Genomic DNA, 13,080 nt, shown 5'->3' with positions numbered 1-13,080 from the left:
GCTTGATCATTCTGTGTTCTCCAAGGAACATACAATTTATTCTTATTAATCTGGCTTGTATGACAACGTAAATGATGTCAATCTGGCATGAAAAACCTTAGCATTTATAGTTATCTTGCGAGAAGGACAATGTTGGTTCAGTGTGTGTGTGTGTGTTTGTGTGTATATGTATGCCTATACGCCATGAAAGTGACTCGCTACTACATCATTCTTCCGGAGTCAGTCCCCTAATTATATTGAACTGGCTTGGCGATTATATATTACATTTGTAAAAATGCAGTTGTTTAAAATATATATTTATCAGAATATATTTGTGATTGTGGCTGAATTTAATCCTGCCAGATGCCTTTTAATATAATTTTGGACTGACGAACATTGCGCTACATTTTTGCCATTTTAAGGCCATTCAAAAAGCAAACAAACATTAGAAAACTACAGGGCTACTTCCTTGAAAATGTTGCTGCCCTTTCGATGCAAGGTAACACAACCATTGGACAAATGTGTTGTTGTTTCGTAAACTCCATGTTCAGTTGGAAGAGAGCACGGACAGCCAGCGATCAAGCGTCAGGGTCATATACATCACAAGTCTCTGTGGCGCAATTGGTTAGCGCGTTAGACTGTTAATCTAAAGGTTGGTGGTTCGAGCCCACCCAGGGACGACAGTGTTTTGTGCTCCATGATGTGGATGTGACATCCTGGACCTCTAATGAGATTCCCAGTTAATTTGGCATGCTGAGGGTCAATGCCAACACAAGCCTCTCAAGTGCAATCAAACAGTTAGCTTGTTTGACTGTCAATCTCAAGTCTGGTGCTTCGACACCACCCAGGGATGACATTTTTCAGATTGTAGAGATGTGAACTGACCCTTCCTGACTTGTTGTGAGTTTCCACGAGACTATGGCCTGCTGAGGGTCAGTATAACCACAACTCTCTTTGGTGCAATTTGTTGGCGCGTTAGACTCTTAATAAAAAAATTGGTGATTTGAGCCCACCCATGGATGCTGTCTTTCCGTTTCTAGCGATATGGAAGACCTTCCTGGCCTTACAGTAAGCTTGCTTTTGACCTGCCGTGTTTCCTGTTGTCACATGTGATTGGTGTGTTGTTGAACATGAAAGATGACATGTTACTATACCTACTGGTAAAATGGCTGTCAATGGTCTCTGATCTTCTGTTACTCAATAGCTTGATCATTCTGTGTTCTCCAAGGAACATACAATTTATTCTTATTAATCTGGCTTGTATGACAACGTAAATGATGTCAATCTGGCATGAAAAACCTTAGCATTTATAGTTATCTTGCGAGAAGGACAATGTTGGTTCAGTGTGTGTGTGTGTGTTTGTGTGTATATGTATGCCTATACGCCATGAAAGTGACTCGCTACTACATCATTCTTCCGGAGTCAGTCCCCTAATTATATTGAACTGGCTTGGCGATTATATATTACATTTGTAAAAATGCAGTTGTTTAAAATATATATTTATCAGAATATATTTGTGATTGTGGCTGAATTTAATCCTGCCAGATGCCTTTTAATATAATTTTGGACTGACGAACATTGCGCTACATTTTTGCCATTTTAAGGCCATTCAAAAAGCAAACAAACATTAGAAAACTACAGGGCTACTTCCTTGAAAATGTTGCTGCCCTTTCGATGCAAGGTAACACAACCATTGGACAAATGTGTTGTTGTTTCGTAAACTCCATGTTCAGTTGGAAGAGAGCACGGACAGCCAGCGATCAAGCGTCAGGGTCATATACATCACAAGTCTCTGTGGCGCAATTGGTTAGCGCGTTAGACTGTTAATCTAAAGGTTGGTGGTTCGAGCCCACCCAGGGACGACAGTGTTTTGTGCTCCATGATGTGGATGTGACATCCTGGACCTCTAATGAGATTCCCAGTTAATTTGGCATGCTGAGGGTCAATGCCAACACAAGCCTCTCAAGTGCAATCAAACAGTTAGCTTGTTTGACTGTCAATCTCAAGTCTGGTGCTTCGACACCACCCAGGGATGACATTTTTCAGATTGTAGAGATGTGAACTGACCCTTCCTGACTTGTTGTGAGTTTCCACGAGACTATGGCCTGCTGAGGGTCAGTATAACCACAACTCTCTTTGGTGCAATTTGTTGGCGCGTTAGACTCTTAATAAAAAAATTGGTGATTTGAGCCCACCCATGGATGCTGTCTTTCCGTTTCTAGCGATATGGAAGACCTTCCTGGCCTTACAGTAAGCTTGCTTTTGACCTGCCGTGTTTCCTGTTGTCACATGTGATTGGTGTGTTGTTGAACATGAAAGATGACATGTTACTATACCTACTGGTAAAATGGCTGTCAATGGTCTCTGATCTTCTGTTACTCAATAGCTTGATCATTCTGTGTTCTCCAAGGAACATACAATTTATTCTTATTAATCTGGCTTGTATGACAACGTAAATGATGTCAATCTGGCATGAAAAACCTTAGCATTTATAGTTATCTTGCGAGAAGGACAATGTTGGTTCAGTGTGTGTGTGTGTGTTTGTGTGTATATGTATGCCTATACGCCATGAAAGTGACTCGCTACTACATCATTCTTCCGGAGTCAGTCCCCTAATTATATTGAACTGGCTTGGCGATTATATATTACATTTGTAAAAATGCAGTTGTTTAAAATATATATTTATCAGAATATATTTGTGATTGTGGCTGAATTTAATCCTGCCAGATGCCTTTTAATATAATTTTGGACTGACGAACATTGCGCTACATTTTTGCCATTTTAAGGCCATTCAAAAAGCAAACAAACATTAGAAAACTACAGGGCTACTTCCTTGAAAATGTTGCTGCCCTTTCGATGCAAGGTAACACAACCATTGGACAAATGTGTTGTTGTTTCGTAAACTCCATGTTCAGTTGGAAGAGAGCACGGACAGCCAGCGATCAAGCGTCAGGGTCATATACATCACAAGTCTCTGTGGCGCAATTGGTTAGCGCGTTAGACTGTTAATCTAAAGGTTGGTGGTTCGAGCCCACCCAGGGACGACAGTGTTTTGTGCTCCATGATGTGGATGTGACATCCTGGACCTCTAATGAGATTCCCAGTTAATTTGGCATGCTGAGGGTCAATGCCAACACAAGCCTCTCAAGTGCAATCAAACAGTTAGCTTGTTTGACTGTCAATCTCAAGTCTGGTGCTTCGACACCACCCAGGGATGACATTTTTCAGATTGTAGAGATGTGAACTGACCCTTCCTGACTTGTTGTGAGTTTCCACGAGACTATGGCCTGCTGAGGGTCAGTATAACCACAACTCTCTTTGGTGCAATTTGTTGGCGCGTTAGACTCTTAATAAAAAAATTGGTGATTTGAGCCCACCCATGGATGCTGTCTTTCCGTTTCTAGCGATATGGAAGACCTTCCTGGCCTTACAGTAAGCTTGCTTTTGACCTGCCGTGTTTCCTGTTGTCACATGTGATTGGTGTGTTGTTGAACATGAAAGATGACATGTTACTATACCTACTGGTAAAATGGCTGTCAATGGTCTCTGATCTTCTGTTACTCAATAGCTTGATCATTCTGTGTTCTCCAAGGAACATACAATTTATTCTTATTAATCTGGCTTGTATGACAACGTAAATGATGTCAATCTGGCATGAAAAACCTTAGCATTTATAGTTATCTTGCGAGAAGGACAATGTTGGTTCAGTGTGTGTGTGTGTGTTTGTGTGTATATGTATGCCTATACGCCATGAAAGTGACTCGCTACTACATCATTCTTCCGGAGTCAGTCCCCTAATTATATTGAACTGGCTTGGCGATTATATATTACATTTGTAAAAATGCAGTTGTTTAAAATATATATTTATCAGAATATATTTGTGATTGTGGCTGAATTTAATCCTGCCAGATGCCTTTTAATATAATTTTGGACTGACGAACATTGCGCTACATTTTTGCCATTTTAAGGCCATTCAAAAAGCAAACAAACATTAGAAAACTACAGGGCTACTTCCTTGAAAATGTTGCTGCCCTTTCGATGCAAGGTAACACAACCATTGGACAAATGTGTTGTTGTTTCGTAAACTCCATGTTCAGTTGGAAGAGAGCACGGACAGCCAGCGATCAAGCGTCAGGGTCATATACATCACAAGTCTCTGTGGCGCAATTGGTTAGCGCGTTAGACTGTTAATCTAAAGGTTGGTGGTTCGAGCCCACCCAGGGACGACAGTGTTTTGTGCTCCATGATGTGGATGTGACATCCTGGACCTCTAATGAGATTCCCAGTTAATTTGGCATGCTGAGGGTCAATGCCAACACAAGCCTCTCAAGTGCAATCAAACAGTTAGCTTGTTTGACTGTCAATCTCAAGTCTGGTGCTTCGACACCACCCAGGGATGACATTTTTCAGATTGTAGAGATGTGAACTGACCCTTCCTGACTTGTTGTGAGTTTCCACGAGACTATGGCCTGCTGAGGGTCAGTATAACCACAACTCTCTTTGGTGCAATTTGTTGGCGCGTTAGACTCTTAATAAAAAAATTGGTGATTTGAGCCCACCCAGGGATGCTGTCTTTCCGTTTCTAGCGATATGGAAGACCTTCCTGGCCTTACAGTAAGCTTGCTTTTGACCTGCCGTGTTTCCTGTTGTCACATGTGATTGGTGTGTTGTTGAACATGAAAGATGACATGTTACTATACCTACTGGTAAAATGGCTGTCAATGGTCTCTGATCTTCTGTTACTCAATAGCTTGATCATTCTGTGTTCTCCAAGGAACATACAATTTATTCTTATTAATCTGGCTTGTATGACAACGTAAATGATGTCAATCTGGCATGAAAAACCTTAGCATTTATAGTTATCTTGCGAGAAGGACAATGTTGGTTCAGTGTGTGTGTGTGTGTTTGTGTGTATATGTATGCCTATACGCCATGAAAGTGACTCGCTACTACATCATTCTTCCGGAGTCAGTCCCCTAATTATATTGAACTGGCTTGGCGATTATATATTACATTTGTAAAAATGCAGTTGTTTAAAATATATATTTATCAGAATATATTTGTGATTGTGGCTGAATTTAATCCTGCCAGATGCCTTTTAATATAATTTTGGACTGACGAACATTGCGCTACATTTTTGCCATTTTAAGGCCATTCAAAAAGCAAACAAACATTAGAAAACTACAGGGCTACTTCCTTGAAAATGTTGCTGCCCTTTCGATGCAAGGTAACACAACCATTGGACAAATGTGTTGTTGTTTCGTAAACTCCATGTTCAGTTGGAAGAGAGCACGGACAGCCAGCGATCAAGCGTCAGGGTCATATACATCACAAGTCTCTGTGGCGCAATTGGTTAGCGCGTTAGACTGTTAATCTAAAGGTTGGTGGTTCGAGCCCACCCAGGGACGACAGTGTTTTGTGCTCCATGATGTGGATGTGACATCCTGGACCTCTAATGAGATTCCCAGTTAATTTGGCATGCTGAGGGTCAATGCCAACACAAGCCTCTCAAGTGCAATCAAACAGTTAGCTTGTTTGACTGTCAATCTCAAGTCTGGTGCTTCGACACCACCCAGGGATGACATTTTTCAGATTGTAGAGATGTGAACTGACCCTTCCTGACTTGTTGTGAGTTTCCACGAGACTATGGCCTGCTGAGGGTCAGTATAACCACAAGTCTCTTTGGTGCAATTTGTTGGCGCGTTAGACTCTTAATAAAAAAATTGGTGATTTGAGCCCACCCATGGATGCTGTCTTTCCGTTTCTAGCGATATGGAAGACCTTCCTGGCCTTACAGTAAGCTTGCTTTTGACCTGCCGTGTTTCCTGTTGTCACATGTGATTGGTGTGTTGTTGAACATGAAAGATGACATGTTACTATACCTACTGGTAAAATGGCTGTCAATGGTCTCTGATCTTCTGTTACTCAATAGCTTGATCATTCTGTGTTCTCCAAGGAACATACAATTTATTCTTATTAATCTGGCTTGTATGACAACGTAAATGATGTCAATCTGGCATGAAAAACCTTAGCATTTATAGTTATCTTGCGAGAAGGACAATGTTGGTTCAGTGTGTGTGTGTGTGTTTGTGTGTATATGTATGCCTATACGCCATGAAAGTGACTCGCTACTACATCATTCTTCCGGAGTCAGTCCCCTAATTATATTGAACTGGCTTGGCGATTATATATTACATTTGTAAAAATGCAGTTGTTTAAAATATATATTTATCAGAATATATTTGTGATTGTGGCTGAATTTAATCCTGCCAGATGCCTTTTAATATAATTTTGGACTGACGAACATTGCGCTACATTTTTGCCATTTTAAGGCCATTCAAAAAGCAAACAAACATTAGAAAACTACAGGGCTACTTCCTTGAAAATGTTGCTGCCCTTTCGATGCAAGGTAACACAACCATTGGACAAATGTGTTGTTGTTTCGTAAACTCCATGTTCAGTTGGAAGAGAGCACGGACAGCCAGCGATCAAGCGTCAGGGTCATATACATCACAAGTCTCTGTGGCGCAATTGGTTAGCGCGTTAGACTGTTAATCTAAAGGTTGGTGGTTCGAGCCCACCCAGGGACGACAGTGTTTTGTGCTCCATGATGTGGATGTGACATCCTGGACCTCTAATGAGATTCCCAGTTAATTTGGCATGCTGAGGGTCAATGCCAACACAAGCCTCTCAAGTGCAATCAAACAGTTAGCTTGTTTGACTGTCAATCTCAAGTCTGGTGCTTCGACACCACCCAGGGATGACATTTTTCAGATTGTAGAGATGTGAACTGACCCTTCCTGACTTGTTGTGAGTTTCCACGAGACTATGGCCTGCTGAGGGTCAGTATAACCACAACTCTCTTTGGTGCAATTTGTTGGCGCGTTAGACTCTTAATAAAAAAATTGGTGATTTGAGCCCACCCATGGATGCTGTCTTTCCGTTTCTAGCGATATGGAAGACCTTCCTGGCCTTACAGTAAGCTTGCTTTTGACCTGCCGTGTTTCCTGTTGTCACATGTGATTGGTGTGTTGTTGAACATGAAAGATGACATGTTACTATACCTACTGGTAAAATGGCTGTCAATGGTCTCTGATCTTCTGTTACTCAATAGCTTGATCATTCTGTGTTCTCCAAGGAACATACAATTTATTCTTATTAATCTGGCTTGTATGACAACGTAAATGATGTCAATCTGGCATGAAAAACCTTAGCATTTATAGTTATCTTGCGAGAAGGACAATGTTGGTTCAGTGTGTGTGTGTGTGTTTGTGTGTATATGTATGCCTATACGCCATGAAAGTGACTCGCTACTACATCATTCTTCCGGAGTCAGTCCCCTAATTATATTGAACTGGCTTGGCGATTATATATTACATTTGTAAAAATGCAGTTGTTTAAAATATATATTTATCAGAATATATTTGTGATTGTGGCTGAATTTAATCCTGCCAGATGCCTTTTAATATAATTTTGGACTGACGAACATTGCGCTACATTTTTGCCATTTTAAGGCCATTCAAAAAGCAAACAAACATTAGAAAACTACAGGGCTACTTCCTTGAAAATGTTGCTGCCCTTTCGATGCAAGGTAACACAACCATTGGACAAATGTGTTGTTGTTTCGTAAACTCCATGTTCAGTTGGAAGAGAGCACGGACAGCCAGCGATCAAGCGTCAGGGTCATATACATCACAAGTCTCTGTGGCGCAATTGGTTAGCGCGTTAGACTGTTAATCTAAAGGTTGGTGGTTCGAGCCCACCCAGGGACGACAGTGTTTTGTGCTCCATGATGTGGATGTGACATCCTGGACCTCTAATGAGATTCCCAGTTAATTTGGCATGCTGAGGGTCAATGCCAACACAAGCCTCTCAAGTGCAATCAAACAGTTAGCTTGTTTGACTGTCAATCTCAAGTCTGGTGCTTCGACACCACCCAGGGATGACATTTTTCAGATTGTAGAGATGTGAACTGACCCTTCCTGACTTGTTGTGAGTTTCCACGAGACTATGGCCTGCTGAGGGTCAGTATAACCACAAGTCTCTTTGGTGCAATTTGTTGGCGCGTTAGACTCTTAATAAAAAAATTGGTGATTTGAGCCCACCCAGGGATGCTGTCTTTCCGTTTCTAGCGATATGGAAGACCTTCCTGGCCTTACAGTAAGCTTGCTTTTGACCTGCCGTGTTTCCTGTTGTCACATGTGATTGGTGTGTTGTTGAACATGAAAGATGACATGTTACTATACCTACTGGTAAAATGGCTGTCAATGGTCTCTGATCTTCTGTTACTCAATAGCTTGATCATTCTGTGTTCTCCAAGGAACATACAATTTATTCTTATTAATCTGGCTTGTATGACAACGTAAATGATGTCAATCTGGCATGAAAAACCTTAGCATTTATAGTTATCTTGCGAGAAGGACAATGTTGGTTCAGTGTGTGTGTGTGTGTTTGTGTGTATATGTATGCCTATACGCCATGAAAGTGACTCGCTACTACATCATTCTTCCGGAGTCAGTCCCCTAATTATATTGAACTGGCTTGGCGATTATATATTACATTTGTAAAAATGCAGTTGTTTAAAATATATATTTATCAGAATATATTTGTGATTGTGGCTGAATTTAATCCTGCCAGATGCCTTTTAATATAATTTTGGACTGACGAACATTGCGCTACATTTTTGCCATTTTAAGGCCATTCAAAAAGCAAACAAACATTAGAAAACTACAGGGCTACTTCCTTGAAAATGTTGCTGCCCTTTCGATGCAAGGTAACACAACCATTGGACAAATGTGTTGTTGTTTCGTAAACTCCATGTTCAGTTGGAAGAGAGCACGGACAGCCAGCGATCAAGCGTCAGGGTCATATACATCACAAGTCTCTGTGGCGCAATTGGTTAGCGCGTTAGACTGTTAATCTAAAGGTTGGTGGTTCGAGCCCACCCAGGGACGACAGTGTTTTGTGCTCCATGATGTGGATGTGACATCCTGGACCTCTAATGAGATTCCCAGTTAATTTGGCATGCTGAGGGTCAATGCCAACACAAGCCTCTCAAGTGCAATCAAACAGTTAGCTTGTTTGACTGTCAATCTCAAGTCTGGTGCTTCGACACCACCCAGGGATGACATTTTTCAGATTGTAGAGATGTGAACTGACCCTTCCTGACTTGTTGTGAGTTTCCACGAGACTATGGCCTGCTGAGGGTCAGTATAACCACAAGTCTCTTTGGTGCAATTTGTTGGCGCGTTAGACTCTTAATAAAAAAATTGGTGATTTGAGCCCACCCAGGGATGCTGTCTTTCCGTTTCTAGCGATATGGAAGACCTTCCTGGCCTTACAGTAAGCTTGCTTTTGACCTGCCGTGTTTCCTGTTGTCACATGTGATTGGTGTGTTGTTGAACATGAAAGATGACATGTTACTATACCTACTGGTAAAATGGCTGTCAATGGTCTCTGATCTTCTGTTACTCAATAGCTTGATCATTCTGTGTTCTCCAAGGAACATACAATTTATTCTTATTAATCTGGCTTGTATGACAACGTAAATGATGTCAATCTGGCATGAAAAACCTTAGCATTTATAGTTATCTTGCGAGAAGGACAATGTTGGTTCAGTGTGTGTGTGTGTGTTTGTGTGTATATGTATGCCTATACGCCATGAAAGTGACTCGCTACTACATCATTCTTCCGGAGTCAGTCCCCTAATTATATTGAACTGGCTTGGCGATTATATATTACATTTGTAAAAATGCAGTTGTTTAAAATATATATTTATCAGAATATATTTGTGATTGTGGCTGAATTTAATCCTGCCAGATGCCTTTTAATATAATTTTGGACTGACGAACATTGCGCTACATTTTTGCCATTTTAAGGCCATTCAAAAAGCAAACAAACATTAGAAAACTACAGGGCTACTTCCTTGAAAATGTTGCTGCCCTTTCGATGCAAGGTAACACAACCATTGGACAAATGTGTTGTTGTTTCGTAAACTCCATGTTCAGTTGGAAGAGAGCACGGACAGCCAGCGATCAAGCGTCAGGGTCATATACATCACAAGTCTCTGTGGCGCAATTGGTTAGCGCGTTAGACTGTTAATCTAAAGGTTGGTGGTTCGAGCCCACCCAGGGACGACAGTGTTTTGTGCTCCATGATGTGGATGTGACATCCTGGACCTCTAATGAGATTCCCAGTTAATTTGGCATGCTGAGGGTCAATGCCAACACAAGCCTCTCAAGTGCAATCAAACAGTTAGCTTGTTTGACTGTCAATCTCAAGTCTGGTGCTTCGACACCACCCAGGGATGACATTTTTCAGATTGTAGAGATGTGAACTGACCCTTCCTGACTTGTTGTGAGTTTCCACGAGACTATGGCCTGCTGAGGGTCAGTATAACCACAAGTCTCTTTGGTGCAATTTGTTGGCGCGTTAGACTCTTAATAAAAAAATTGGTGATTTGAGCCCACCCAGGGATGCTGTCTTTCCGTTTCTAGCGATATGGAAGACCTTCCTGGCCTTACAGTAAGCTTGCTTTTGACCTGCCGTGTTTCCTGTTGTCACATGTGATTGGTGTGTTGTTGAACATGAAAGATGACATGTTACTATACCTACTGGTAAAATGGCTGTCAATGGTCTCTGATCTTCTGTTACTCAATAGCTTGATCATTCTGTGTTCTCCAAGGAACATACAATTTATTCTTATTAATCTGGCTTGTATGACAACGTAAATGATGTCAATCTGGCATGAAAAACCTTAGCATTTATAGTTATCTTGCGAGAAGGACAATGTTGGTTCAGTGTGTGTGTGTGTGTTTGTGTGTATATGTATGCCTATACGCCATGAAAGTGACTCGCTACTACATCATTCTTCCGGAGTCAGTCCCCTAATTATATTGAACTGGCTTGGCGATTATATATTACATTTGTAAAATGCAGTTGTTTAAAATATATATTTATCAGAATATATTTGTGATTGTGGCTGAATTTAATCCTGCCAGATGCCTTTTAATATAATTTTGGACTGACGAACATTGCGCTACATTTTTGCCATTTTAAGGCCATTCAAAAAGCAAACAAACATTAGAAAACTACAGGGCTACTTCCTTGAAAATGTTGCTGCCCTTTCGATGCAAGGTAACACAACCATTGGACAAATGTGTTGTTGTTTCGTAAACTCCATGTTCAGTTGGAAGAGAGCACGGACAGCCAGCGATCAAGCGTCTGGGTCAAATACATCACAAGTCTCTGTGGCGCAATTGGTTAGCGCGTTAGACTGTTAATCTAAAGGTTGGTGGTTCGAGCCCACCCCGGGACGACAGTGTTTTGTGCTCCATGATGTGGATGTGACATCCTGGACCTCTAATGAGATTCCCAGTTAATTTGGCATGCTGAGGGTCAATGCCAACACAAGCCTCTCAAGTGCAATCAAACAGTAGCTTGTTGACTATCAATCTCAAGTCTGGTGCTTCGACACCACCCAGGGATGACATTTTCAGATTGTAGAGATGTGAACTGACCCTTCCGACTTGTGGTGAGTTTCCACGAGACTATGGCCTGCTGAGGGTCAGTATACCCACAAGTCTCTTTGGTGCAATTGTTTGGCGCGTTAGACTCTTAATAAAAAAATTGGTGATTTGAGCCACCCAGGGATGCTGTCTTTCCGTTTCTAGCGATATGGAAGATCTTCGGCCTCCTGATTGTTGTGAGTTTCCACGGACTATGGCCTGCTGAGGGTCAGTAAGCTGCTTTTTGACCTGCTGTGTTTCCTGTTGTCACATGTTGATTGGTGTGTTGTTGAACATGAAAGATGACAAGTTACGATACCTACTGGTAAAATGGCTGTCAATGGTCTCTGATCTTCTGTTACTGAATAGCTTGATCATTCTGTGTTCTCCAAGGAACATGTAATTTATTTTTATTAATCTGGCTGGTATGACAACGTAAATGATGTCAATCTGGCAATGAAAAACCTTAGCATTATATTTATCTCGCGAGAAGGACAATGTCTGGTCCAGTGTGTGTGTGTGTATATGTAGCCTACTACGCCATGAAAGTGACTAGCCACTTCATCATTCTTCTAGAGTCAGTCCCCTGATTGTTGGAATGGGCTTGGCGATTATATATTACATTTGTGAAAATGCAGTTGTTTAAAATATATATTTATCAGAATATATTTGTGATTGTGGCTGAATTTACTTCCTGCCAGATGCCTCTTAATATAATGTTGCGCTAACGAATATTGCGCTACATTTTTGGCCCTTTTTAAGGCCATTCAAAAGCTAACAAACATTAGAAAACTACAGGTCTACTTCCTTGAAAATGTTGCTGCCACTTTCGATGCACCGTTAACACAACCATTGGAACAAAGTGTTGTTGTGTTCGTAACGTTGCATGTTAGAGGAGAATTAAAGTAGCAGGTTAGGAGAATTAGGTATTCGGGAAGTGTTTAGGCTTAAGTTTAGCTAAAATGCTGCAGTTGTCCCGACACAACTCGAAATGTTAACTGTTTAGCCTGTAGCTGTATTCCATCTAGCACAACTGGTAAGAATGCCTCAGGTACCCAGATCTAATGTGTAACTTCGACCTGAACAAGGAGATGCTATTATCTTGATATATTTGAAAATCAACACTTTGAGTTTGTGAAAATGGTGAATTAATGTAGGAGAATGTAACACATTAGACTGGTAAAAGATACAAAAAAAAGCATGCATTTATTTTTTTCATCATATTCTGGCCACTAGGATGGGCAGGCGGTTTATTGTGCATAGTTTTTAGACTGATTCAATTAACCATTGCATTCTGATCAAAATGTTATATCAAGACTGCCCAAATGTGTCTAATTGGTTTATTCATACATGTTCAAGTTCATAACTGTGCCCTCTTCAAACATAGCATAGTATTCTGCCACTGTAATAGCTACTGTAAATTGGACAGTGCAGTCTAGCCTTAACAAGAATTTAAGTTTTCTGCCCTATCAAGATATATCTATGTCATGGCAAATGATCTTGTTACTTGCAACCTCATGCTAATCACATTAGCCTACATTAGCTCAACCGTCCTGCGGGGGGGGGGGGGGGATACCGATCCTGTAAAGGTTAA

At 41.1% G+C, this 13,080-nt stretch overlaps 10 non-coding genes across 10 annotated transcripts; all 10 read left to right on the top strand.

The window, feature by feature from the left end:
- Positions 1-585: 585 nt before the first annotated feature.
- On the top strand, positions 586-659 carry trnan-guu (transfer RNA asparagine (anticodon GUU)). Its single transcript has one exon. It is a non-coding gene; the product is annotated as a tRNA-Asn (tRNA).
- A 1,108-nt stretch (positions 660-1,767) lies between these two features.
- On the top strand, positions 1,768-1,841 carry trnan-guu (transfer RNA asparagine (anticodon GUU)). The gene has a single exon. It is a non-coding gene; the product is annotated as a tRNA-Asn (tRNA).
- Positions 1,842-2,949: 1,108 nt separating this feature from the next.
- Positions 2,950-3,023, top strand: trnan-guu (transfer RNA asparagine (anticodon GUU)). Its single transcript has one exon. It is a non-coding gene; the product is annotated as a tRNA-Asn (tRNA).
- Positions 3,024-4,131: 1,108 nt separating this feature from the next.
- Positions 4,132-4,205, top strand: trnan-guu (transfer RNA asparagine (anticodon GUU)). Its single transcript has one exon. It is a non-coding gene; the product is annotated as a tRNA-Asn (tRNA).
- A 1,108-nt stretch (positions 4,206-5,313) lies between these two features.
- Positions 5,314-5,387, top strand: trnan-guu (transfer RNA asparagine (anticodon GUU)). The gene has a single exon. It is a non-coding gene; the product is annotated as a tRNA-Asn (tRNA).
- Positions 5,388-6,495: 1,108 nt separating this feature from the next.
- On the top strand, positions 6,496-6,569 carry trnan-guu (transfer RNA asparagine (anticodon GUU)). Its single transcript has one exon. It is a non-coding gene; the product is annotated as a tRNA-Asn (tRNA).
- Positions 6,570-7,677: 1,108 nt separating this feature from the next.
- Positions 7,678-7,751, top strand: trnan-guu (transfer RNA asparagine (anticodon GUU)). The gene has a single exon. It is a non-coding gene; the product is annotated as a tRNA-Asn (tRNA).
- Positions 7,752-8,859: 1,108 nt separating this feature from the next.
- trnan-guu (transfer RNA asparagine (anticodon GUU)) lies at positions 8,860-8,933 on the top strand. Its single transcript has one exon. It is a non-coding gene; the product is annotated as a tRNA-Asn (tRNA).
- Positions 8,934-10,041: 1,108 nt separating this feature from the next.
- Positions 10,042-10,115, top strand: trnan-guu (transfer RNA asparagine (anticodon GUU)). The gene has a single exon. It is a non-coding gene; the product is annotated as a tRNA-Asn (tRNA).
- Positions 10,116-11,222: 1,107 nt separating this feature from the next.
- trnan-guu (transfer RNA asparagine (anticodon GUU)) lies at positions 11,223-11,296 on the top strand. The gene has a single exon. It is a non-coding gene; the product is annotated as a tRNA-Asn (tRNA).
- The last annotated feature ends 1,784 nt before the right edge of the window (positions 11,297-13,080 follow it).

Source organism: Oncorhynchus kisutch, unplaced genomic scaffold (genome assembly GCF_002021735.2).
Source record: "Oncorhynchus kisutch isolate 150728-3 unplaced genomic scaffold, Okis_V2 scaffold922, whole genome shotgun sequence".
In the NCBI taxonomy this organism is placed as follows: Eukaryota; Metazoa; Chordata; class Actinopteri; order Salmoniformes; family Salmonidae; genus Oncorhynchus; species Oncorhynchus kisutch.
Note: the sequence above shows the minus strand (reverse complement) of the source record. Positions and strands in the feature narration are given on the sequence as shown.